The sequence below is a fragment of the Pinus tabuliformis genome, chromosome J (assembly GCF_031772625.1).
Source record: "Pinus tabuliformis cultivar Carrire ecotype Pingquan chromosome J, CPIR1, whole genome shotgun sequence".
Taxonomy (NCBI): Eukaryota; Viridiplantae; Streptophyta; class Pinopsida; order Pinales; family Pinaceae; genus Pinus; species Pinus tabuliformis.
The window spans coordinates 1,333,019,189-1,333,027,099 of NC_142295.1; positions in this window are offsets into that span (position 1 = coordinate 1,333,019,189).

Genomic DNA, 7,911 nt, shown 5'->3' on the forward strand with positions numbered 1-7,911 from the left:
TACATGTAATGCCATGGGTCAATACCATAACACGTACCCAAAAACCACAAATTGTAAACCTAACAACTGTGAATCTATAATCAATTTGTGTTCTTCCAAACAAAATGATTTTAAAATTAAAAAAAAATTAAATACTCTTAACTCCTGAGAAACAACATCAAAAGGCAAGATATGTCATTTTCCAAAATATTTACAAGCTACTTGTCCCCATATTTGATCTCATTCTTCCTAAAAAGAAGAAACCAAATCAAAACTAAATAGATGGAATAGTCCAAAGAAATTGAGTTTCTATATTCACATTGATCAAAATAAAGATACTTAAGATGTGCTAGCCCCAAAATGTGAAATCTACCTCTTGATACATTAAAATAATTAGATTTCAAATTTTCCTCTATAAAGATATAAAGATTATAGATAAATTAAAATAATTAGATTCCAAATTTTCTTTCTATAAAAATAAAAATAATAGTAGTTGTAACTCCATTCTAAAGGAAACAAAAAGACATTATGAAATTGATAGTAAACAAATGAATCGTCAAAATTATAAACTCTTATCAGAGTTACTTTAAAAATTACATTTTTAAATATTTTTTTTAATCCTACGAAAATAAGTAAATTATATATAACTAACTTCCTACCAAAATTTTTAAATATTTTTTTAATCCTACGAAAATAAGTAAATTATATATAACTAACTTCCTACCAAATTCAATATTTCCGATTACATTTAAACAATAATGTCAGAAAATATAAATGTGTGTTTATCCATCATCAACTTTCACAGTATAATATAATTCAAACTAATAACAAAAAAGATAAAAGTGATATACCTTGAACATCTTCATAAGCGTAGATATTTGTTGGCTAAGTTTATCCAAGTCGGCATCAGCCAGCTGCATGTCGATTTCTTTAGCGGCATTTTGTATTTTACTAGCTATTGCTACATAGGACGTCTGTTTATTTATTTTTATTTTTTTTATACCACATGGTGAATCGGTAACTGTCTAGCCTAATCTGGGAGAGACCCAGGATCAAACCTGGACGAGTAGCAAACCTACACAAACATGGTCCAATGTATTCCCATAACCATGACCATAAGCTTTTAGGGCTACTATCTTGATCTTGATGAACCCAATCCTCCTCTTGAGTCTCCGCGACCCTACTATCTTGATCTTCATTAACCCAATCCTCCTCTTGAATCTCCGCGACCCTACTAACCCTACTATCTTGATCTCGATTAACCGAATCCTCCCCCTCTTGAATCTCCGCCACCCTACTAACCCTACTATCTTGATCTCGATTAACCGAATCCTCCTCCTCTTGAATCCCCGCGACCCTACTAACCCTACTATCTTGATCTCGATTAACCCAATCCTCCTCCTCTTGAATCTCATTATCCTCCACAACCCTATCATCTTGAAGTTGGATCTCATCCTCCACAGACCTACTCTCATCCCCCGGAACCCTACGATTTTGAAGCTCATGCTCACCAACACTGCTATCTTGAACTTGAATCTCATCCTTCGCAACATCATTATTATTCATAATCGGATTTAAGAAAGACCAAACACCTGGCATTGCAGCAAACCTTACCAGAGTAGCTGAGAGTATAGTAGATGTAGGAATGAGTAGGGGATCACGCTGGGTTCCCAGAACATTTGTAGAAAATACGGCACTGTCATGAGAATAGGAGGAAGAAGGCGTTGACAGAGGGTAGAAAATACGGCACTGTCATGAGAATAGGAGGAAGAAGGCGTTGACAGAGGGCATGAGCATGTATGGTCAAAGGGGGCCTTCATGCCCTATGACAGGCTGGTTAGTTCTTGCCCATTATTATGTTATCTGTGGCATTGTATACCACCATTAGTATAGCCTGTGACATTGATATGTCAACTACAACCATTACCTGTGACATTGATATGTCAACTACTACCAGCATTATTATATTCACTGTGGCACGTGACATTGTATTTTGTAGGGAAACGTTTGTTTTTTAATTAATTTCCAACTCTCTATATTCACTGTGGCACGTGACAAATTCACTGTGGCACGTGACATTGTATTTTTTAGGGAAATGTTTGATTTTTAATTAATTTCCAACTCTCTATAGTCCAACTAAATATTTGATTTTCAATATATATATATGTTTGACTTTCAGTTAATTTATATATTTCTTTATTTATAAGAAAATAATTTACTTTCAATTAATTTATAAAATTTTTTTATAAAATTTATTAAATTTTTTTATACAAATTAAATATTTTGAAAATTTAAATTTAAACTTTTTTTAAATATAAATTTATTATCTTATAATTTATAAATGTAATGTGACTTATTTTTAGTTATTTTTAAGGAGAATTATTAGTGATAAAAAATAAAAATAAAAAAAATCTATTTTTATAAAATGGCTTATTGATTAACTTGAGAATTTAGTACTTATTATTATTGTCATGGTCATAGTCTTATTATTAGTGTTGTTGGTCTGATTATTACTCGGAGTAGTCTAAGCAACAATTTCACCAAGAAATTGTTGTTGGTCAGAAAAAGAGAGTTTCTAATGACAAAGAATGGTGGGTGGGTGAGATTATTTGAGGATGACTGCCACCTGAAGTTCACGTTGTGTCACCCCATGGGACACGACAAATTAATTACGCTGGGGTGGTGGGTGGGTGGTTTTCCTTTACATCCTGTCGGTACAACCATTTTTGTTTTCAAAAATAAAAAATCTCTTGCTCACCAAATCTAACCTCTTGGCCTAAACTTGCTACTCCTTTCTAAACCTGCTTAATGGAATAGTCTAATTAATACTACATAAATTATTAATGGCTAAGATAACATTCTATAATTTGCATTGATTAATGGGTCCAACATAAGTGGTCAAGCTCAATCCATCTAGTTCTTTCATAATTGTGTCATTAGATGAATGGTCGTGGCAACGTTGCCATCTACGTTTTCTAAGGTGAGCATTTATGTGCAAAATAAAATATATCTTTTGGCTTCAATTTTGCAACAAAGCGCCAATTACAACAATATTTAGGCTCTATTCTGCAATTGGAGTCCATCATATTTGAAATCGTGAGATAAGTTTGGCGAATTGATATTTTCCAAGCTCTAGCTTAATTGGTAAAAGAAATTGAATTTGTTGGGGACCCTCATAGTTAACCATCGTACCATCCCTATGTTATGTTATGTTAAACGTCAATAAAATTCTAACTTATTATGTAGTTGTAAAGGATAAATGCATTCTATTTTTTCATATTTTTGTGATTTTTATTTATAAATCTTCTACAACAAAAAATGTTGGCAAATCATTAAACATTGATTCCATGTGTTTATGAATCTTATACATTAAAACATATATTGGAAAGTTATTAAACATCAATAAGTAGTTGGACAAAAGATAAAGAAATTTTCAATTGATTATGACTTCCAAGGGCTTTGAACATGGATCTCATTTATGATCTCATTGTGTGTGATTTTTTAATGTATCTTTAATTTTTATCAATGTGGGTCTTTTCAAAAGTATGCATAATGGGTACTTGTTGGATGTGGAATGTAATTCTACATCCAACAAGTGTCTACACTTGAAATTTGAGTAAACCTACAAGGAGATAAGCCAAAAATACAATTAAAAAAAGTAGTTTTATTTTTTCCCTCCAAAATATTTACCTGTATCTCTTTTTTAATATAAAGGATTTTGATTGGTTTACATTATGAACATGAAAATTTTATGGGCACTTTCAGGCTGAAATTTTATCTAATGAAAGTCTTTTCCTATTTTGATTCTAGCACCTTCAAAGTGATGTAACTAATTTTTTATAACTATGGCATAATCCCTAATCTTCTTAAAACATTGTTTTGGAAATCATTCAAAAATTCCATATTCATAAGAATTTGAGGAGGATTAATCTTAGCGATGGACCTAAGAACTTCTAGGTTCCAAGAAATAATTACATTTGTATTATGATCAACAATATAGCATGTTTGAACATGAGATTTAGAGATAAACGATCGTACCATAAAATATAATATTTTGTATAAAAGAAAACAATAAAGTACTTACAAAAAGTAAAATGAAAATCCAAGGAAACCCACCTCCTTTAGTAAATGGTGGTTTATTCACATATGTTCCAATGATTTCAAGAGAAATATCTTTTCAAAATCTGACCATTTATAAGAATATTTTCAACCATTCCTTCTAATGCTTGTAGAATGTAAGTTGAAGGGCCGAGATTTGAAGAAATTCGGAAAGGACTGAGCCATAAATGTTCAAACTTAGAATGTCTTCCTTTTTCTTCATGACTCTTATCCCAGTTGAGCACTAGGTCACCAATGGAAAAATCCCTATATGTAACTCAATGCTTATCAAACCATGTTTTAATGATTTGTTGATGTTGATGGAATTTGTCTTTATTTTTTTTATCTCCCTTCCTCTAATTTCATTAAGATATAAATTCTAACATCCATATCTTTGATTGAATTTCGATTTACAACCTGAGCTAATTGCATGGATGGTAATAAAATATTCAATGGGAGGATTTCTTCCTTACCATAAACAAAGAAGGAGAGTTTACTAATGCTCTTTTAGGAGTAACTCTGTCAGCGTAGAGAACATTGGGGGAGTTGATTATGACAATTTATTTGATAGTTTTTGACAATTTTCTTTAGGATTTGGATAACATTCTTGTTGGTTGATTCTGCTAATTTGTTATCTTGAGGGTATTAATTTGCAGAAAATTTTAATGCCCTTATCTGAGCAAAATTCATTCATTTTGAGGGACAAAAAATAAGAGGCATTGTCAAATACGAAAGATGTAGGAACTCCAAACTTGGATCTTATATATCTTTCAAGAAAACATATTACTTGCTCATCACTAAGTTTTGTCAAAGAAATTGCTTCTATCCACCTGGTGAAATAGTCAGTTGCGGTGAGAATATATTTATGGAAATTTGAAGAATTTGGATATATTTCAATGATAATGTCAGGACCCCATTGCTCAAACGGGCCTTCCAATTCAATAGGTTGAAGAGGTAAAGATGGTATTTTGTCTTTTCTCGCAATTTCCTAACATGTTTTACATTCGCATGCATATGAATATGAATCCCTAAATAGAGTTAGTCAATAGTAACCGACCCAGAGAATCTTGTGTGCAGTAGTTTCTTCACCAAAATGACTTCCATATAGTCCATCGTGAAGATTTTTCATGACTTTATCGAGATCAAGCTTCTCTAAACAATGAAGTAAAACATTACTGTGATTTTCCCTTAAAAGTACTCCATCAATGAGTTGATATTTAGCACACTTCAATCTTAAAGCTCCTTTATGTTTAGGTGTTAAATTATCTGGTGTAGTTCTGTTTATTATAAAATACATGATTTCATAGTACCATGTGTCTGTTAGCATAGGAACATAGAGAATTTCCTCTTGATTTACCTCAAATTAATTGTACCAACCTTCTTCCCGATCTGATTAAGAACTTTTTGATTCAACTAATAATCTGCACAAACCTTGTCCTCTTAATGATCTTAGATGGCTTAATTTCAAGGTCATACTCCTAGAGTGTTGTCATCCAATTTGCTCTTTTTTCTCCCAAATATTTCTACACTAACAAATTATGCATAATAGGATGAGCAACAATAACTTTAATGTGTGATTTTAAAATAAAAGTTCTAAAATGTTTAACAAATTTAAAGACCGCACATGCTTGCTTATTAATGTTAGAATAATTCAATCCACATCTTGGAACCCAAAACTCATAAATGAAATTGGTTGTAACAACCCCAAATTAAAACATACAACTAATTACATCAATTTATGTGATTAATAGTCAACACACAATTATTCAAATAATTAGCATAAAATCTCAAAAAACATGAGCAGAGACGACTTACCTGTAGCAATGATATTCCTTACTTATGATTTTAGAGTTGAATTCTATTTGCATCTCGCTAAATGCAACAAAGTTTTGCGGACGACTTAACACCCAACTGTAGGCTCAACTGCACATAATCTTTCTACACTTGGCCACCTCGAGCTCTCAATCAATTACTACTGTCAGGAAATCATTTGTTTCATAACACTCTTCTTCCACAAGAATGAATAATGCTTCTCATCCCCCTTCTCATCCATTAAATAGAACAAATGGTTCCAAAAATGGGAAGGTATTGGAAAGGGATCCACATGCACACAATCCATGTGTCAACACGCCAACTTCTATTTTTTTGTTTTAAATTTTACTTTATTCAATATTTTTCTTAATTTAACTCTTTCTTGTTTTATTCCTTTTGTTATCTTTACTTATTATAATACTACTACTACTACTACTACTACTAATAATAATAATAATAATATATAACTTTAGTTTATTAATTACTATTTTATGTAGAAATTTCTTGTAGATTCAAACTGCTTATGTAATATGCTAAAATAGAAGACTTGAATCTAATATATGTTAATTTTTCATGGGGCTACATTGTTCTTTTCTTTGATAATTGCATTTCTTCGTTAACATATTAAGTTCACCCCATAACATTATAATATTATTCAGATCTACATCATTATTCATCAACATATGTAACTATGTAGAAATAACATCATCATCATCATCAATGTAGTGGAACATAAATGAATAATAGAATAAAAACATGAACACATAGAGACATCGAGATTGGTCTGAGACCATGGCAAACCCCACTATGGGGGAAACCCTTAAAAATTATTCTTCTTCTTAAATTGTCATCGAATGATTCAGCTTAAGAGAGTACAATGATCCATATCTTTATCTATGCAACAAAACAACTAGAACATCCATAACATGACCTTAACACATGCTTATACTTAAAGACCCTGATGTGGAGGATTGTAATGCACTATCACTGGCTGTAATCAACTACTAGATATTGTTGTCTTTGTGTTGAACATGACTAAACATTGTTGAACACTGTTGAACATTGTTGCATACTGATAACTCATCTTTTGGTCCTAGATGCATAGAGAAGGAGTTGTGTGAGCGTTTAAGACAGATCTAGACGTTCTCAAGAAAAATGGGTGAATGTGTCTGGGACTGATCTAGACGCTCCCAGGTGAACTACGTGCTGGCATTCGGGGACCAACCATACCCAAATCTGTGTCAAACCATGGATGCTCTCTTTAGGCTTCTGTGTGAGTGTCTATGGTAGTCCAGATGCTCCCTTCAGCCTAGTGTGCCATCGTCTATGGAAACCCAAATGCTCCCTTAGATACTGTGTTTGAGCGTCTAAGACTTCCCGGATGTTGTCTTGACCATACTATGTCAACGTCTAGGGATGAAAATCCATAGTTACGAGCTGACATCCAAGACCCAGAAACCCTGAATGTGTTCAAGCTTCGACCCTGTAGTTATGGACCCTTTGCGTGAGCTTTCCTCCGTCAAACCTGTGTGAACCAAGACAATAAGTCTAGAAGAGAGGATGGCTTGATCAATGTGTCAAAATGGGCTCGAGGCCTATTATATTTATAGGGTTTCATGAGGTTCCACTTGATTATGAATCCAACCTATCTAATTGAACATGTGCTTAGGGTCGATCTAATCTAATATACATGAATAAATAAATAAATTCAAAAATCAACTTCTTCTTGTTCAAACAAGGTGATCTTTAGGTCGATTTTGGTCCTCTTGGAAAGAGGAATTTCATGCAATCAACATCTGGTCATCTAAGTTGTCCAAGATGGAATTTGACCCTAGTTGAAAAATTAATACTCCCTCTCAACTAGGAAGAATTCCACCTGCCAATATTTTTCCATCGATCAATATGCCATTCTGGTGTCTTCAAGTGTCATCACTGATCATCTCTGTCATGTTTTTTTCATGCCATGACCATCTCAAGTATCTCATCATCAAAAATCATTAATGTACATCTTGATTTATCTCT